Genomic DNA, 20,594 nt, shown 5'->3' with positions numbered 1-20,594 from the left:
TCACAGTACTTTCTGCTGCCACCTCTGTCCTCAGGAGGTTTTCTATGGGGATTGGACAGTTCCTGACATGGACAGACACTTCCTGCAGAGCAAACAGCAGCTAATAAGTACTGGAAGACTGGAGATTTTTAAAAAGAAGTACATTACAAATCTATATAGACCAGTTGATTTGAAAGAAAAAGATTTTTTGCCAGAGTACCCCTTTAAGTCATGTTTATATATCACCATTAATATTGAATTTACTAATCCCTCCTTGTTCCTACCCTTAGTATTAAGACTTTTTGGCAGAAAGTACCAGTAAATAGTAAAATATATGTGCGTGCAATGATGACACCAATATATTTATTCCAGTCCAAAAACCTTCACAGGGAATGCGGCACATCTATTACACAGTGCCATCCAGCCTGGTGCTGCAGCCACTACAAGAAGGTCCCAGATCTTTTTAGGTTTATTGGGCCTCAGCACCTTGCTTATTCTGGGATGTACCATTGGATGAAAGGTATCATCTGCTCTCTGCAAAAATACTAGGGCACACCTACCAGCCAAAATCTCACCTGAGAGGGGAATCCTATAGATAAAAGAAGAATCTATCAATGCAGCACCAAGAATATTTGCTGGATTACAGCACAGTAGAAGCAGACAGTTTAGCCTTATTCTGTATATATTGCCAAATCTATGCCAGGTGGTGCATAGCTGAAAGGGTTAACAGCCCAGCATCTGATCCCTGTCCACATAGACCTTATTACTTTATTATGGCACATTTATAAAAAAAAAAAAAAAGTAGCATCAGAAGTTTGCTGCAGCCGCAACAAAGGGTTAATTCTCCCAATGGCAAACACATGACTACTGCATATGTGTGTGTATATATATATATACATATATATACACACAGTAGTCGTGTGTTTGCCATTGGGAGAATTAACCCATTAACCCTTTAATAATAACATATGGACATTGAGCCATTTATTATAGACTAACTAATATATATATATATATATATATATATATATATATATATATATATATATATATTAGTTAGTCTATAATAAATGGCTTAATGTCCATATGTTATTATTAAAGGGTTAACGGACACCCAGGACTGTATACAGTGCATGCCATCCTCCTACCAGCCTCCTGTTCCATCGCTATATCTAAACCAGACATTTAGGAGTTAATCCATTATTTATGAACTGCAATAACCAGCCAATAGAGGGTCAATTGACAGATTAACAGTTTTTTATTTTCAAGAGTTCCCTGGCTTCACCCTCCTGTATTTTGCCTAGCTACAGCATATCCAGAATCTACACCGCTTGATACCAATAGGCTCGTGAGGACAGAAAGGGTTAAGCTAGCCCCCTTGAGCGGTATACGTCTCCAGGGACGACCCAGGCTACGAATAGTTAATCCTACCATCCAGATCTGTGCATTGCACCCCCCATGGCTTGCACTAATTCAATCAGTTACGCTAGATATGAAGGGGAAAGACCTCATTAACCCTTTGCAGGGGGTCTGGCCATACATCCAAAGGCTCCGAGATCTTTTATTCCATCTATAAAGAGGTTAAATCATTTCAGAACTAAAGCCCTGATTGTCAGTCATTAGAGGAATATGCAGCATACAGTGTATAGAGATGTAACATTATATAGAGGGAGGCTATATGAATCCTATAAAGCTAAGCTCAGTGCCTCCAGTCTATACACTGCATGCAATATATATGTCTCTGGGTATGGATATCATAGCCTTGCACTTACCCCTATTGCAATCCTTGCCTGGCTGGTCCTCTTTTTGGTGTTGCTCCCCAATCCAGCTCCTCAGGGTTCTTGCATTGCATCTCCTGGTTAATCAGTGCCTGGGTAGGGGGAGGGATCGTTTGCATGTCACTCCAAATTGCCTTACTTGCTAAAAATTCTCTCTTCTCTCTTTTGCAGCTGTCAGGGCAGGCAGGGAAGTGCATGTGAAGATACAACAGAGGAGGAAGAAGAGGAGCTGCTGCTGCTGCTGATGTCAGTCCATTGCCATGCACTGTGTGTGGTGGTGGAGAGGGGAGCAATCATCAGCATGTCTCTCTCCTCTCTCTCTCTTTTTTTATCCTCTCTCTCATTCCAAACTACATGGAGATATTAAGCAAAGTCTTCACTGTTGCAAAATATCAGCAGCCATGTTATGCAGACTTCCACTGGGGGAGCATCTAACAATTTTTACATGCTCTGTAGAACAGAGATTGCTGAGGGACTGTGTCTAAAGAACCAGTGCAACTTTCCCATTGCAATGCATAAATCTCCAGGAAATCTGTGTTGTGTATTTATGGCGTAGGATATAACATTATAGTAGATGTGTTTATAGAATAAATGTAAATAAATAAATAGTGCTATTTGCACTGAAAGGTAAGAGAGTACTTTAGCTCAGTGCCCCCTTTAAGAGTAGCTGAGAGTCACATTTGGCCCTGGCCCCCTTCAGGTGGTTCCCTGGAGGTTGTAATTGCAGATATAGTTGCTAAGATGTTGAGACTGCACCAGAATCCTATCCAAATCAATGGCACCTGTCTCTCGAGCAGGGTCGTATTGGGTGAGTTGCTATTTTGTGGCAGTTTTTTTACAAAAATGTTGCGTTTTGCCATGAAAAAAAAAAAAAACTTCCTGCAGTTTGCTCTGTAAGGGTAGCTTCACACGTGAAAATCAAAACGCACATGTAAAAAACGCAGCGATAAAAACACGGCGTTAAAAACGCAGTGATACGGTACGTGTGAAGGCACCCTAGATGTGGATTTAGCACCAGCACAATATTACTTAATATTTTTTTTAATATTTCCTTGTTTACACGGTACGATTGTTTGAATTTTCGCAATAACGATCGCATATGAGTAATGATCGGCTCGTGTAAACACAGCAAATGATCAAGCGACAAGCAAGAAATCGTTAATTCTTATCTTTGAATAAGTTCTCAAATCATCATTGGTCGTTCGCTAAAAATTCGCAGATCGCTTCGTGTTAACAGTCTTTTAAAGATTCTCCCTATGTGTGAGTTGCGCTTAAGTGATCTTAAAAACGATCGCAATACCGATTTTTCTAACAAATTTTCTAACGATTTATTCGTCTAAACGCTGATCATTATAAAAACCAAATAGTTGCTTCAAAATCGTTAAACGATCGGTTGGACGAATGATCGCTTCGTGTAAACGGACCATGACGTAGTTATGTTATGTCCTTCGTTTTGATCGCAGCTTGTTATGGTCTGTTTACACGGAGCGATAATTCGTCCAATTGATCGATTAACGATTTTGAAGCAACAATTTGGTTTTTATAACAATCAGTGTTTAGACGAATAAATCGCTAGAAAAATCGTTAGAAAATTTGTTAGAAAAATCGGTATTTGCGATCGTTTTTAAAATCGCTTAAAGCGAATGAACCATCAGGTACATTCGCTTTAACATAACCGCGGTTCAAGAATCGACCACAACACCGGCTTCCCTGCGCCAGCGCCAATCTATCCGTGGGTCATGTTAAAGCGAATGTACCTGATGGTACCTTTGCTTTAAGCCTATCTGACACATAGGGTGAATCAATGAAAGACCTTTTGCACGAAGCGATCTGCAAATTTTTAGCGAACAACCAACAACGATTTAAGAACATGTTAAAAGATCACAAGGAAAGATTTCTCGCTCGTCGCTTGATTGTTCGCCGTGTTTACACAAGCAGATTATCGCTCAAATGCGATCATTATTGCGAACATTCGAACGATAATCGTTCCGTGTAAACGCACCATTAGGGCTATGTTCACACAACATCTTATTTTAGGCGGAAAAAATGGCAGTTTTCTTTGCTAATGAGGGCCGAAAATAATAAACATGATCGTTGTTTACAGCCATCATTATAAAATAATGACTGTTATTTTGCCTTAAAAACACATTGTGGGAACATTTATTAAAAGATATGAGCAGGTTTGAGCATTCTCAGTAGCCACTGAACGACTCTCACCATCGCCGGGTTTCTCACGCCCGGTTTTGTGATATTCAATGCTGTAAAATTATGCAAATTCACTCATTAGGAGCTCCTCGAGAGGCGTTCCCTGGCCCTCCACTGCACCATTTAGCCGGCCCGGCACCTCTGATGCTCATGCCTATTGACTCATATTCCAGCCAGCCTGCATATGCATAAGGCCGAGGTGATCCTAATGAGCAAATTTGCTAATTTTTATAGCATTGAAAATGACGGAAACTGCGGCACTTAAGAGTGCGAAACGACCGGCAATGGTAAAAGAAGTTCAAGTCTGGATCCAGCTTTTTCCGTAACCTGGGGAGGACAGGCAAGTTGCTCATCTCTAGTTATGACAAAGATTTCCTGACAGTAAGGTTATGTGCACACTAAGGAATTTGAGCGGAAATTTCAAGTGAGGTCCGTGCGATGGTCAATGCACTGTCCGCTCAAAGCATTGACAAGTCAGTTCTTTGGGTGGACAGTGGCTTGAGCTTCAAAATATCATTGAGTCTATAGGACAGGCAAAACTGGCAGGCACTGCATGGACTCCACTTGAAATTTTCTCCCAAATTCCGTAGTGTGCATATGCATGTACAAAACGTGACGCAGATGTCTGGGGATGTTCATATTCCCACGTCCTGTAAATTACGTGCCCTATAGACTGGGAAGCTCTGTAATGGAATGTTTCCCCATGATGTATCAACATCATGGCGGGAGTGGGGAAACTCCTGTTTGAACCTCCGCAGCTCTCTAGTGACATGTTTTATGCTGTTTACTAGAGATGAGCGAATCTCGGGCATGCTCGAGTCCATCCAAACCCGAACTTTCAGCATTTGATTACCCCCTGACTAACAGGACCGTGTATACTGTACCCCCTGACTGTAACAGGACAGTGTATACTGTACCCCCTGACTGTAACAGGATCATGTATACTGTACCCCCTGAATGTAACAGGACCATGTATACTGTACCCCCTGACTGTAACAGGACAGTGTATACTGTACCCCCTGACTGTAACAGGATCATGTATACTGTACCCCCTGAATGTAACAGGACCATGTATACTGTACCCCCTGACTGTAACAGGACCATGTATACTGTACCCCCTGAATGTAACAGGACCATGTATACTGTATCCCCTGACTCTAACAGGACCATGTATAGTGTACCCCCTGACTGTAACACCATGTATACTGTACCCCCTGACTGTAACAGGACCATGTATACTGTACCCCCTGACTGTAACAGGACCATGTATACTGTACCCCCTGACTGTAACAGGAACATGTATACTGTATCCCCTGACTGTAACAGGACCATGTATACTGTACCCCCTGACTGTAACTGGACCGTGTATACTGTACCCCCTGACTGTAAGATCCTGTGTACTGTACCCCCTGACTGTAACAGGACCATGTATACTGTACCCCCTGACTGTAACAGGACCATGTATACTGTACCCCCTGACTGTAACAGGACCATGTATACTGTACCCCCTGACTGTAACAGGACCATGTATACTGTACCCCCTGAATGTAACAGGACCATGTATACTGTACCCCCTGACTATAACAGGACCATGTATACTGTACCCCTTGACTGTAACAGGACCATGTATACTGTACCCCCTGACTGTAACAGGACCATGTATACTGTACCCCCTGACTGTAACAGGACCATGTTTATTGTAACCCCTGACTGTAACAGGACCATGTATACTGTACCCCCTGACTGTAACAGGACCATGTATACTGTACCCCCTGACTGTAACAGGATCATGTATACTGTACCCCCTGACTGTAACAGGACCATGTATACTGTACCCCCTGACTGTAACAGGACCATGTATACTGTACCCCCTGAATGTAACAGGACCGTGTAACCCCTGACTGTAAATTACTGGTGTCAGGGGGATTAGCCTGTACACAATAAACAGAATATAAGTGTTCACCAACCTGTGGCAGGACTACAACTCCTATCATGCTGTGACTGTTGTAGTTTTGGAGCAGCTGGTGACCTACAGGTTGGGGAACAATATGGGAAGTGCTGTGTATAGAGGAGCAGTGCAGGGATATGGGGCAGTGTTATATGGGGCAGCCCTGTGACCTAGGTGACCTCCCTCTCCCAGAGTCAGTCAGTGAACTCACCAGACAGCAGCCCAGAAGTCAGTACAGCCTCCAGCAGTCAGACAGAGAAGAGGTCACATGGTGAGGAGGGGGCAGAGCCTCTGTAGGTCCTGGCAGGTCAATGATTTTTTTTTTTAAAGAAATTGAAATTGCGCCCCTTAACTTACCACTAGATGGCGCCCTAGGCCATCGCCTACCCTGGCCTACCCTTTGTCCTGGCCCTGCCACCAGCATGGGAATAAAAGATGAATCTGTACCATGCAAAATAAGAATACAATAATTACAATGGAAAACTTTGCATGTGGTCTCAGGTGTTGTAGGCCACAGGGGGTGTCCTATATAAAAGGGTGGGACACATGGAAAGCATTACGCATGTTGCATTGTGCACGTCACTTTTTGTTCACATCGTTGGACTCTCCCTGTAAGCCGGTTGACAAGTATGCCGTATACTCTACCAGGATGCCTAATGTTGGATTAATATAACTTTCAGAACTGAATGTGAGGTTGCTTGAGTGCGTACAGCTAACCACACTCTTTAAGAGAAATATCCTAAAAGGGTAATGCTCAGGTCCTCATACAGACTAATGGATTCATTCGGTAGGAGTCTGTCACCACTTCTTTGCACCAATGATCTGTGAAAGTGGAGATTAATATTCCCACTGCTCAATTTGCAGTTCCTGGTGCAAAAGATAAAAAAAAAAAAATTCTGAGTTTTTTTAACCCTTTAACAACTAGACCTATTCAACCCTTAACCACCACTTTTCAAAATTTTCAGCTGATGTTTCTGAATAGGGGCTTGTTTTTTGCGGGGAGGAGTTTCAATAGCAACATTTTAGGGTTTACTTAACATTGATTGACATTTTTCAGTTACAATGAAAGTGGTATAAGTGGTCATGCACAGTTTTTGTGTGTGACCACGTTCCAAAAATCATAACTGTTTTATTTTTACATCAATGTAGCTATATATATATATATATATATATATACTTGATTATATTTAGACAAATTCCTAATTTAGTGCTATAGTGCTATTTCCCTTAATTTAGTAGATCAGACAGGCTTCAATTTATCTTAAAAAAATCTATACCTGAGGGGTCCAGCAGGCCCTCTTATATGCAATATATGAAGAAATTACATGTAAAAAATAACAGGGCCCTGACTATGTTTTGGCCACAAAATTCCGCCTCTCTCATGCTGATGTTATTGATCAGATTTGGCGGGAGATAGGCGGAAGGGACCGCGATACAGGAGCATTCACCCTGCTGCACAAGACCGTGCTGGTACTTCTGGTGCGATCAGGTGGCCCAACAGGGGTTTGGGGTATGGTTGCATTATGGCTCCTGTCAGGGCGGGGGGAGGTTGGGGGCAAGCTGAGGAGGCTGGGTTGCTGAATTTTGCATTGAAAGCGCAGGAAGGGCAATGTTTTTTCTCTTACATGTAATTTCTACATATACTGCTCCCCCTGCTGGACCCTTCAGGTATAGACCGGGTCGTGACGTCACTTTTTTTGACAGAAATTGAAGCCTGTCTGATCTACTAAATTGAGGGAAATAGCACTATATGTGCATTCCTTATAATTGGTCTACATTAATTTGAATTAAATTTGTCTAACTTTGCTTATGAAATTACATAATAAAAAAATTTGGCCAGAGTTCTCCTTTAAAGCTTATTGGTTTAACTATACTTTACAGTGCAGTCATTTGCTTGTTGATATGATGCTTCAGTATATTCGGTAAAATGTAATAATATCATAGAACACAGTTACAATAAAGCACAAAAACAGGTAGATATTAGATACTTGACTGGTCCTTCTGAAATTTGAAGGTTAAAAGCTCTATAACATGATCAGAGCTGCAGCTGTCAGCTAATGTTTTGTTTTTTACCAAGCTTGTGTCATAGAGACCCCCCTGCTTGGCTTCTACTTGTAATGGCCTGACATAGTGGATCCACTGAGCCAGAACAGGTGATGACATACAGCACACCAGGGAGCGGAGTCTAAGGGTGTCATTACACAGAGAGATTTATCTGACAGATTTGTGAAGCCAAAGCCAGGAACATACTATAAACGGAGAACAGGTCATAAAGGAAAGACTGAGATTTCTCCTCTTTTCAAATCCATTCCTGGCTTTGGCTTCAAAAATCTGTGAAATAAATCTCTCTGTGTAAAGGCACCATAAGGGGCTAATAGTTTTCACCACAGCTGCCGGAGGATGCTATGGACTTGCTGGGGCAGGTGACCCCCAGGTCGCTACCCCTTGCTCGACTAGTTTGTGGAGGTAGCCGAGGTGTAAAAAAGAGCTGATGCGAGAGACGGACTTATAGTCAGGAACAAGCGATAGGGTCTGGGCAGGCAGATGGCAAACGTAGTCAGGAACAAAGCAGTGAAATGATACACAATATGGTAAGAGGTACGCAGATAAATACTTTCTCACAAGGCTAGAGGCTATAAAGATCTGTCAGAGAACTAGAGGAAGAGGCTGGCTTAAATAGAAGAGGTCAGTGGCCACCACCAATTAATGTGCACTGGCCCTTTAAATTTCAGAGAGCAGGCAGGATGACAACCTAGGGCGCACTGTGCAGGAAGCAAGCAGATACATGGAGGGATGCGTGAGAGGTCTGGACACCAGGCCTACAGATGCAGATGTGCCCTGACACCCAGAGACAGAACGGGAAAGCTGGGTGCAGTAGTGCGGCCACGGCCCGACGTGCGGGTTGTGGCCATGACACTAATACTGAGCCTTGCCAAGGCCGGGGTATGGGAGGGAGCAGGTGTGTATGCTGCAGCTCAGTACCCCATTTATGACATTTGAGCTTGGAAGGAAAGCATGATTTTATAAGCTATTTGCCAAGAGACAGTTATACTTTGTTTTATGAGCTATGTGCCCATGTCTGAAGCTCTGAGCATGATATAGAGCTAACAGATTCCCTCTAAGCTGGCTTCTGCTGTATACGGCTAACTAAGCCTCTAATGATCTCACACAGCTATCATATATTATATCCGAGATTTTCCATATCCCCACTATAACAGTTCTTCATCCTCCTGACCATGGGGATGCACATTATACCACACATGACCTAAGGTCATATTATCACCGAGATGTGATGTGTTAAAGCTTTCTGGCCGTCAGCGGTGCTCATATCCTCAGGCAAATTAAGTTATTAAGCGCAAATGGGGAAACCAGTAATAAATAGTCAGCTGCCCCCCCTTCCTTCCCCCTCAAGGTTCAGAGCTGCTGAAGGAAATCTAGGAATCCATTTTATCAAATAAAATCCAATCAATTTCCATTTGAATATTTGTCCTTGATAAATTGCCGGCTGTTTGTTTTCTTCTCGGTGACACATTAACTAATCTGGAATTAGTGTAAAATAAATACTAATAATAGTGATAGACTCCGGAGTGTTCTAACAGTGGGAGAATACTAATAGGCTGACCGGTACTATAGGGTTTATACACAGACAACAATGGAGTCAGCATTTATTATATAGGTCAGTCACAACATTCTGTAGATCACTAAAACAGCCTAGTTTACTCATTGGCTAAATGGAAGCACATATTGTATTCAGTCTATTGCTCTATAAGGCCATGTTCCCACTGCGTAAAACACCGGCCATTCTGTGAACCGTCAGGGTCACAGAACGGCCGGTGTTACTGAAGATCATCCTGGCCGGTACTGCAGTACCTTCATTTCTGTTGAATTTCTGTTGAATTTACCAAATTTCTGTCATAATTCTGCCACACGCTCCATTGTGTGAACTGACATGTTCTGTGCGGCCACTATTCAATAAATAGTGGCCGCACAAAACTGACATGTCAGTTTCTCATGTGGCCGTTTGGAATCCCGGACAGAGCATATACTATGTATACGTTCCGGCCGGGATTCCATTCATTCACATACAATGTATATTATGTAAATCACGCCGTTGTTGCAATTTGATTTTTGCAAAATATACGTTGTGTGCATATGGCCTAAGATTGTGTGGGAACATCACATACTATAGCCTCCATAAATTGGTATTCTGAGTTAAACTAACGTATCCCCTATGTACAAGATGGCTGCTGGCCTGTGCTCTGCTGTTCTGTGCTGGGCTCAGCTACACCAACTCCTGACAGCTCCACCAATGTGATGGATTACTGCAATGGCACTTCTGAGATCTGACAAGGGAGTAAGTCATTAGCCTGACCACCACTGATAACACAGAGAGGTGGTCGGGAACCTAGACAACAAACTTTTAACACATCAGAGGACCTAGCAGGGAGCCAGAGATGAAAGATAATAAGGACCAATTGCAAAGTTCCTTAACATTTAATGTTTTAGATATAGTTGTGGAGATGGGTATACCTCTTTAATTGGAAAAAGTTGTCCATATGGGCAGACGGAGGACTCCCATATGAACACGATATGTACCTGCTATATGTGCCTTTGTTTAAAAACATTTTTCTCCTCCACTCATTTTCCTCTAATAATTAAAGGGATCGGCCACTTTATAGTAAAATTGTTTAGTGTACAGTATTAGTAGGTGCACTCATTGCCCTTACTGACTGCAGCTCCCTGTATACCTCATAGAGCTAAAATCAGACTCCCCTCCTCCAGGCTGTGCTGCCCTGCTCTGTGGTGAGTCTGTCCATAAGATGGCCGAAATGGAGGAACATGTAACCATGCCCCACCCCTCAGTTTCCACCATAGGAATATACAGGCTAAATGTTAGACACCTGGGAGTGGGGCATGGTCACATGCTCCTCGATGTAGGCCATCTTATGGACAGACTCACCACAGTGCAGGGCAGCACAGCCCGGAGGAGGGGAGTCTTATTTTTATCTCTATGTGGTACACAGGGAGCTGCTGTCAGTATATACAGTGAGTTAAGTTACTAATGCTGTGTACTGAACAATTTTACTATAAAATGGCCAACCCCTTTAAGGCTATTGTTCTAAGTATTATAAAAAATACCATCTTTTATTTGAAGTAAGTCAACCCTGATGATAACATAAATCCCAGGTTTGTTTGTCGGGAACATGTTCTGTTTTTCTGCCATGATCATATAAGTATTTATAAAGCTGCAAGTGTAGTAGGACATATTCAGACAGAAGTGGAATAAATGATTTGTGATCTGCTTCTTGCATTATGTGTGTTACACATCTCAGCCCCAGCTGCCAATTACTAAAGCCTTCTAGACATGAGTCCCATAGCCAGGGGGTGACCCAGATGGAGGGATATGCTGAACAATATTTAATGTGCAGAATATTTCTTATCTTGCACTAGATTCTTTATATCAGAGATGGGGAAGGCCTCTGGAATATATTTAACATGTATTAGCCTCTAGGGCTTTGTATAGATGTTCTGAGCCCATAAAGTGTTCGAATATTGCGTGAACAGAATCTATGAAGCCAGATAGTAAAGCCATAGCTTAGGGATAGCTAATCCACCATCACCCTTAATTTATTACTTAAAGGGGTAGTCCCACTAAACAAAGAGGGTAAAATTATATATGTACCATGAGCAATGGGTGCTTTTTTGAGTTAAATAAGACATCAGTGTATGGTCTTTGATCTGATTACCCCCTGGCTTCCTTTCAGAAGCGTGGGCATGCTGTGTACTATGTATCCATTTTTTCATCTGTTTTTTTTCATCCATTTTATGCAAAAAAAAAAAACGGATGAAAAAATGGATTGCAAAAATACAGTGTGAACCCGGTGTGATTAAATTCTATTATATGCTGTTGTCCGATTTCATACTGCACCTACATGTTTTTGTGTTACCAGTATTTTGCCTGTATTACCCTATATCAGACAATTAATAAAGATTTTCATTTGTATCAATCATGTATACAATTTGGTTACTACCTCTGAATTATGTTTAATTTCACATTGTGCCTCAGGTTATGGCTACAGTATAAACTGTGTGTGAACAGGTGAAATTACAAAAGTAGGTCATGAATAATGATTAAGTTCATTATTTTGATGGTCGTCATAAATTACGGCTGTTATTCTATACAGTGTCAGCACTGCCGGCCAATTTCATTGTTACATTGAAAATACGTTCGTATTTTCACCTCAAAACTACTGCCATCTGCCATATTTTGTGCTTATTTTACTTGTGTAAACATAGGCGGAGATCAAACATTATCAAACATGGTGTAAAGTGAAACTGGCTCAGTTGCCCATAGCAACCAATCAGATTCCACCTTTCATTCCTCACAGATTCTTTGGAAAATGAAAGATGGAATCTGATTGGTTGCTAGGGGCAACTGGGCCAGTTTCATTTTACACCATGCTTGATAAATCTCCCCCATAGTCTAAACCTATTTAAGGGAAACCCTCTTTAAAGGGGTTATCCAGTGCTACAAAAACATGGCCACTTTTCCCCCTACTGTTGTCTCCAGTTCAGGTGCGGTTTGCAATTACTTCAATGGAACTGAGTTTCAAAACCCCACCCAAACTGGTGAGACAACAGTAGGGGGAAAGTGGCCATGTTTTTGTAGCGCTGGATAACCCCTTTAATATGTGAGCAGGACATTCAACATGGTGCGGTTACCTCTCATGTATTGTCGAAGGCTAGGTTCACACGTATTTCATAACAAAGCAACAACTAAGGGCCCTATTACACAGGACAATTATTGTGCGAAAAATCGTTATATCATTCGAATTTAAACAATAATCGTTCTGTGCAATTGCAGGCAACGATCGAAAAATCGCTTGTATGTCGTTGATCGTTGATTTAGATCTGAACCTAAAATTATCGTCAATCGTTCGCTGTAATTCCACATTCGTTCGCTCAAGTTCCACATTTTTTCACTAATCGTTCACTGTAATTGTTCATTGTTTTGCTAGGATCGCAGTAACGATCGCAATAACAATCGTAGTAACGATTGTCACTAACGACCACCGTTCTGTGTAATATGGTGAACAATTTAAGGTTAACGATAATCTCGTTTGCAATCGTTTATCGTTAATTATTAAAAATCGCTCTGTGTAATAGGACCCTAAGGGAATAAAGAAGCAATACAATATGCTTCAGATGGAAGAGCAATGGCCATGGAAAATAATCTTTCAAGAGTAAACTCGTAAAGATACTGTATGTTATTAGCTGTAAACTAGTGGAAGATATTCACATCCTAACAAACAATATATAAAAAGTATCTGAAGCCATAACAGACGTCCATCCAATAAGGATCAATTTCCTCCTCTAAAACAAGATGTTCACAGAAGCAGTCTGTAAATGTTTTATTAGCCAGTGCGGATGACTTAGAGAATAAATGGTTAAAAAGTCCTATTCCCATACTTGGTTTGAGGAAATAAACCCGTCGGATTACTTTAAAAATGGCTTCTAAGCATCTTTGTCAGCGAGTCTCTTGTGCCTCTGTTTGCAGCAGGACAAGCATTACCAATAAAGACCCTTCTACCTGGCGCACCACTCAGATCCGTCCTGGTTAAAATGACTGCTTTATTAATATAAAGACATCTGTCCTACATAAAGCTTGTCATATACTGTACAGTAAATGGTTCCAAAGTGGCATCCTCCCCGAATTACTGAACAGGGCTAGATAGAAAAAACGGACAATGTGTGACGACTGGTCAGATACACACAGGCGTAAAGACAGCGTGAGACCCGTTACTTGTCCCTTGCTTTTGGGGACCTGACTTAACAGGCCAGCCCCAACCTGAAGACTGCTGCTACACTGGCTAGGTGCAAAAACACAAGAAAACAACAGACATAACACAATAGAGGCAATGTCAGCAAACAGGGTCAGACAAAGTACAGAGTCAGAGGACAGGTCAAAGAAACAAAGCCAAGGTCCAGGTAACACAGGGTTAAGTCAGTCAGGATAAACACTAGCGTAGGCTTAATAGCAGGCAACCGAGAACGATGGGTGTGGTAGTTAGGAGAAACTGGAGTCCCAGGCCCTGATTGGGGCAGAGACTCCAGCCCACTGCAACACTTCCAGAGCTGACTGGCAGTGCTGTCTGCTGGTCAACATGATAACTATAGAATTCAGCACCATAGCCGGGGAGCAACACAGCCCAGGCCGTGGTGCTAGTGACCAGGGACGCTGACAATGCATCCTTTAACGACCAGCGTACCTGAGTTACGCTGCCGATGCACACTCAGCAGGCACCGACTCCTGACACAAGAAAGTAACACCATGGCAGTGGCGGCTGGGAGGACTAAGTGAGCCATATAGTTGGACCTGACAGGAGAGGTATGACGGGACTAGTACAGAGATTTGCTCTATTCTATCTAGCAGAAAAAACAGAAACCCTGATAGAGTCCTTCTGTACAGAGATCAAAATTACACTTTCTTTTGGCTTCTGACTGGGGTCTATGTATGCAGACCTCACAAATGTGGTGTGAAAGGTGCCTTATAGGGCATGTTATTGCCAATGCTAACAGTGATGGTACTGGCCTTTTTTTCCATTTAAAGATGCTGTCCACTGGTTAGACCCAAAGGATTATTGCTTTAAAAGTCTAAAATAAAATATAATGTGCCTCTCATTTAGAAATTATGTTATGTTAATGATAACATTTCAGTTTCTTCTCCCTCTAGCAGGGATGGGAACTTTTGGCCATCCAGCTGTTGCAAAACTACAATTCCCATGGGAATGGGAATTGTAGTTCTTCAACAGCTGGAGGGCCGAAGGTTCCTCATCCCTTCCCTATAACATTTGAGACTAAAGGACAATCGGGGGGATTTATGAAGACTAGCGTACTCATACGCCGGTCTTAACTTAGGCCCAGCCCCCTTTCCCCCGACCGAATTCATTGTGTCACGGATCCACGTACTAATAACAATAGTAAAATGGTGCTGGAGAAGCGTCAGGCCCAGAGACACATAGAAAGTAGGTACTCTGCACTGTTAGTTGCAATTAAAGTGCTTTTATTCACATTGGTGGTAAGGTGGTAAAATAACGTTTCAGTCTACATGACCTTCATCAGACTCATCATAAAATGAATGTAAACTGTTGTGGTGAGAAGTCCTGGTAATACAGCTTGTGAGGACAGCTTCAGTGCTGGGAGTGGAGGTTTTGGTATTGGCACAGACTGATAGATCCTGGTATCAGTGGGAGAAGTGTGCCGACTGTCGGCGTAATGGCGGCAGGAGCCGTGCCTGGACTGGGAGACACTGCGCACGCCTCTTAGTGAATCCGGCCAGCCGGGCGTCTGAACCTGCGCTTGGCATACCCAATATACACCTTCTTTCAGCAGGCGTGAGCGGGCATAAATCATGATAAATGCAAAGAGGGAGGAGGCCATGCCTCCTCCTTGCCTTGCCACAAGCCCCCCTGCCCGCCCATCGGGCAAGTGGAGATACAGCAGGGGTGTGCCAGGGAAAGGGGTACAATTCTTCCTGGTGTACGCCCCTGCCGTGCTTTTCATAAATGTCCCCCAATATATTTATTTATATTGCAAGACATTTGATTATTATTGTGTTATTCTTACTGTTTACACTCCCCCAGCCAATAATAATAATAATACATTTTACAGTACTTGAATTCATGGCTTATGTGCTTAATGTACCCCCATTAATATTGGGAGACATGAATAATTGTATTCACATCTTAGAGTAGAAATAGAAGCTCCAGACTCTCCACTGATCATTTTGGGATGCTAGTTCGAGAGGCGGCATTATTAAGTCTATGACGCCTTAGACACCCCAATGAGAGAGTATTTTCATGTCACTCCAGAAGACACCAATAATTATACAGAACCGATCTCACACTGGGAAATAAACGCTTTGTCTTTGTTGTTTGGCTACAAGTGATAAAATAGATATAAACCAAGAGAAAAATATTTTTTTTCCGTAATTAATTTGGGATCTTCAGGTCCTATTGTTGTGTAGGATGCCATGAAAGACAGTCTCAGAGGGGTAGTCATTTAAAATAATTGTGATTCAGACAATATGGTCATTATTACAAAAAAGAGTGTTGGAAGCCGAGCAACTATTTGTAGAAGAGGGCACGGAAACAGCAAGAGATAATAGGCTGAAATTGCAGATCACTATGACTATATTTCTTATTATTAAGCAACTTTCTAAATAGTCTTTGTGTGAAATATTTTTTAGCATTTTGTTCCATCTGCATTCATTCCCTTAGGTATCTTAGAGATAGCAGCATTTTGGGGGAGAGTTGGGAGAGCATACATGGAGGGCAGCTCACACACTCTTTAGAAAGAAGGAAAAGACACAAAGGCAGAGGAGAATCACATGGGCTACGTACAAGTGTAGAGAGTATAGGCCCTATTATCGTTCAGTGTAATAAAACGTCATTCATTTAGTCTTTCCCATAGGTTCTGTAGGTGTTATAGCTCTGAAATAAACAATCAGGACAGAACGACCGCAAGTGCAAGAACAATTGCAAGTAATAATCATTGTTCTGTGTAATTTGGGAAACAATTTTTAGGTTGTTTGCCAAAGATTTATTTGAGATTGTTTAGCGTTAATCGACGTAAAATTGCTTAGTCTAATGCTGCGTTTACACGGAACGATTATTGTTCAAATTTTTTTCGAATAATGATCGCATTTGAGCGATAATCGGCTCGTGTAAACACAGCAAATGAGCAAGCGACGAGCAAGAGATCGTTCATTTTGATCTTTCAACATGTTCTCAAATCGTTGTTCGCTAAAAATTTGCAGATCGCTTCGTGTAAGCAGTCTTTCAAAGATTCACCCTATGTGAAAGATGGGCTTAAGCAATCTTAATAACGATTGCAATAATGATTTTTCTTACGAATTTTCTAACGATTTTTCTATCGATTTTATTTGTCTAAACGCTGATCGTTATAAAAACCAAATCGTTGCTTCAAAATTGTTAAACAATCGATTGGGCGAATTATCGCTCCATGCAGGGGCGTAGCTAGGGGTTCAGCCTAGGAGGGGCGAGTGAGTCTGAGTGGGCCCCCAACCAACCTTACCCATAGGGAACCTCAGCAGGTGACAAGGCTTTCTGAATAATAAAGGGAATATTCTTCTACATTACTCATAGTGGATAGGGATAAAGAGCAGTGTAAGAGGCTTCTGTACATTTCACATATAGAACCACAAAAAAATTAAAAGTGCTTAAGATTAGAAAAATATAGCTGCCTTGCTCCACAGACAGCACCACTCTTGTCCTCAGTTTGTGTGTGGTATTCGACTGAAGTGAATAGTGCCAAGCTGTAATACCACACACAACCTAAGAGCAGGGGTGGCGCTGTTTTGGAAGAAAGCAACTATGTTTTTTTTCTTAATTCTGGAAAACCCTTTTAACCAGATTATCTTTGCCTAAAAATAATAGTGGTATAGGTAATATGTTTTTAGACATTAAGGCTATGTTCACACTGCGTATGAATCCATCCGCATTTCGTACGCCGGCGTACATGTGCTGCTGAAACTACGGGCGTGGGAAAAATCGACATGCACCGGATGCGTACGAACCGCGAACATACGCCCGAAGTACAGTTATGCTTCCCTAGCTTGTTTCGAAGCGATCTGAAACAGGTCATTTACTTGGAAATCTTCGTCTAGCCCCGTAAAACTCACAGAACCTTTTGGATCGAAAAATCAAGTTCAATTTGGCTGACATAAGTACTTCGTACGGGACCGCATGGAAATCCACAGCCGTGAGTTCGAACATTTCCGTCCTCAAACAATGGTCTAGTTCATTTTTCACGGCGCCGTATACGATCCGGCTGTAAGTTCATACGTAGTGTGCACTGTGCGGCCGTATATCGTATACTTTCCAGCGAACGCATCAACCTCAAAACTACGTGCAGAAACATACGCAGTGTGAACATAGCCTCAAAGGGGTGAGCTGGTTGTGATCATACATGTACAATCCAAGATATGTAATGAGCTGCTAGATATCCATTTCCTATCTATCTCTATCTCCTATCAATCTCTATCTATTATCTATCTATCTCTATCTATTATCTATCTATCTATTTATCTCCTATCTATCTATCTATCTATCTATCTATCTATCTATCTCTCTCTATCACATTACAGGAGGAGATATAAGAGGACAATGATCACATGTCCTTCATGCACCAGCATCTTCTCAGCCCCGCACCCTCATGACATCACCACAGGTTCTTCCTCATCACTCTGCAGGCTGTCTGCAAAAGAAATAGCTTTTGCAGACAGCATTAAAGTGACACTGTCACCCCCTTTGTGCATTCTGACATCTCTACACAGGTGTAAGGGGTAAATTTAGCGTTTTTCATACTATTTCATATCATACGTCATGGTGTCCTTTTATCAACTGCAGATTGTATTAAGTGGGAGTGGCCTCGTGGCCACATTAGCGCCACTTAGCTCCGCCCACAACGGCACCGTTGGCACCGTCCCCTCTCCGGCCATTGGAACAGGCTGGCCAAAAGGTCTAGACCCCACCCCATTACGTCGGCCAACCAATGGGCGTCAACGGGGCGGGGCCAACAGGGCGGGGCTAAGTGGTGCTGATGCCGCGGGGCCACGCCCACTTAATACAGTCTGCAGTTAATAAAAGGACACTTTTTACTTGAACAAACACCATGACGTATGATATGAAATAAAGTATGAAAAACGCTAAATTTAGCCTTTACACCTGTGTAGAGATGTCAGAATGCACAAAGGGGGTGACAGTGTCACTTTAAGCCTCTGAGACCTCAGTGGGCCCCTGCCAGTGTGGGCCCAGGAGCCACTGCCCCCCCCTGCACCCCCCAAATTTCGCTTATGGCTCCATGTAAACGCAGCATAAGGGTCCTATTACACGGAGCGATTTTCAACGACTAACTATAAACAATCCCAAACGAGTTTGTTTATCGTTAACCTGAAATTGTTCACTATATTACACAGAACGATAGTCGTTAGTTACGATCGTAACTACGATTGTTACTATGATCATTTACTCCTTCCGATCCCTGCAAAACAATGAACAATGTGCAATTACACTAAACGATTAGTGAAAAAATGCGGAACTTGGGTGAACAAATGTGGAATTACAGCGAACGATTAATGATCATTTTAGGTTCAGATCTAAATCAACGATCAATGACATATGAGCGATTTTTCGATCGTTGCCTGCAATTACACAGAACGATTATCGTTTAAATTCGAACGATATAACGACCCGTGTAATAGGGCCCTAATAGGACCCTAGGAGTCAAACTCCGGCTTAGCTAATATTGATGGCCTATCCTGAAGGTAAACCATCAATTTTGTAAGGCTGGATAACTCCCTTAAAATTAAACTTGAGGCTTGGTGCAACTTTACATCTGATGATAATAGGGAGGGCCAATTTCTAATACTGATACAATATATGCCACACCGCTCACCAGTATGAATATTCCAAGGATTCTTTTTTTTAAATCAATGGAATATTCAGAGTTCTGACGTAAAGGCCTCCCACGTAAATAATTTAAATTTTTTAAATTATTTAAATAATAAGTTCACAACACTGGATGTGAAGAGCGGCAGAACGGGTGTTTATCTGTTTGACTAATGACAGTCCCATAATTACACTGAAAACAAAGAAGTGAGGCGGCCTAACAAATTACCTGGTGCTTCAAGAACGGTCAAATAGTCTTATCAGCGCCTCGCATTAGATTCTATTGTAGAAATCCCCAAAGCTTCCACTTTTTACACAATAGCTGCAAGGCCTTTAACCGTTCACACTTGTCACTTATTATACATTTTTTAAGATGATTTCCTGTTCCTCGGCTAATGAATTCATAATAAAATAGAAATATAGTGCAGCAAAATGAGGTCATTCTAGTGTTCAAATGACTTTTATCTGTAAAGGTTCTCCCATCTCATAAAGTGATAGTATATTAGTAGTACAGATGAGCGAGCTTACAGTAAGTTTGGGTTTGTCTGAACCCGAACTCTAAGCATTTGACTCCCGGTAGCTGGAGAAGAAGGATACAGTCATAGGCCATGTTCACACAATGTATATGTTTTTGTATAAATCGTGGCTGTTGTTGCAATTTGCAGCAACGGCCGTGATTTATACAAAACATTCGATGTGCGTGAATGAATGGAATTCCGGCCGAAACATATACACATAGTATACGCTCCGGCCAGGATTCCATCCGGCCGCACGAAAAACTGACATGTTAGTTTTCTGCAGGGGCTATTCGTTGAACAGCGTCCGCAGAGAACATGTCAGTTCACCAGAAATGAAGATCACCCGGCCGGTAATGCAGTACCGGCCGTTCTGTGACCCGGCTGGCTCACAAAACATTGTGTGAACCCGGCCATAGGCTGTATCCATGTTTTCCAGACCGCAGTAGGGCTGCGGCCACCTTCTCCAACCACCAGGAGTCAAATGCCTAAAGTCAGGGATGAAGCAAACCCAAACTTATTGTAAGTTCGCTCATCTCTAATTAGTAGCATATGCTATCCCTTTAGTATTGGTGGTTATTAGAGATGAGCAAACCTGGAGCATGCTCGAGTCCATCCAAACCCGATCGTTCGGCATTTGATTAGCTGGGGCTGCTGCAGTTAGATAAAGCTCTAAGGTTGTCTGGAAAACATGGAT

General features: G+C 42.2%; 1 protein-coding gene across 4 annotated transcripts in view; it reads right to left on the bottom strand.

Annotated features, from left to right (window-relative positions):
* SLC8A3 (solute carrier family 8 member A3) overlaps positions 1 to 6,168 on the bottom strand; it is a 223,232-nt gene extending 217,064 nt beyond the window's left edge. For 3 of the 4 annotated variants that reach the window (XM_069950046.1, XM_069950048.1, XM_069950049.1), the window contains exon 1: positions 1,752 to 2,027. The gene's annotated coding sequence lies outside the window, so the exon portion shown is untranslated. Of the gene's footprint in view, positions 1 to 1,751; positions 2,028 to 6,121 lie in introns of those variants that run through there. The other variant, XM_069950047.1, reaches the window with a different exon arrangement.
* Positions 6,169 to 20,594: the final 14,426 nt, after the last annotated feature.

The sequence above is a fragment of the Dendropsophus ebraccatus genome, chromosome 13, assembly GCF_027789765.1.
Source record: "Dendropsophus ebraccatus isolate aDenEbr1 chromosome 13, aDenEbr1.pat, whole genome shotgun sequence".
NCBI lineage: Eukaryota > Metazoa > Chordata > Amphibia > Anura > Hylidae > Dendropsophus > Dendropsophus ebraccatus.
Note: the sequence above shows the minus strand (reverse complement) of the source record. Positions and strands in the feature narration are given on the sequence as shown.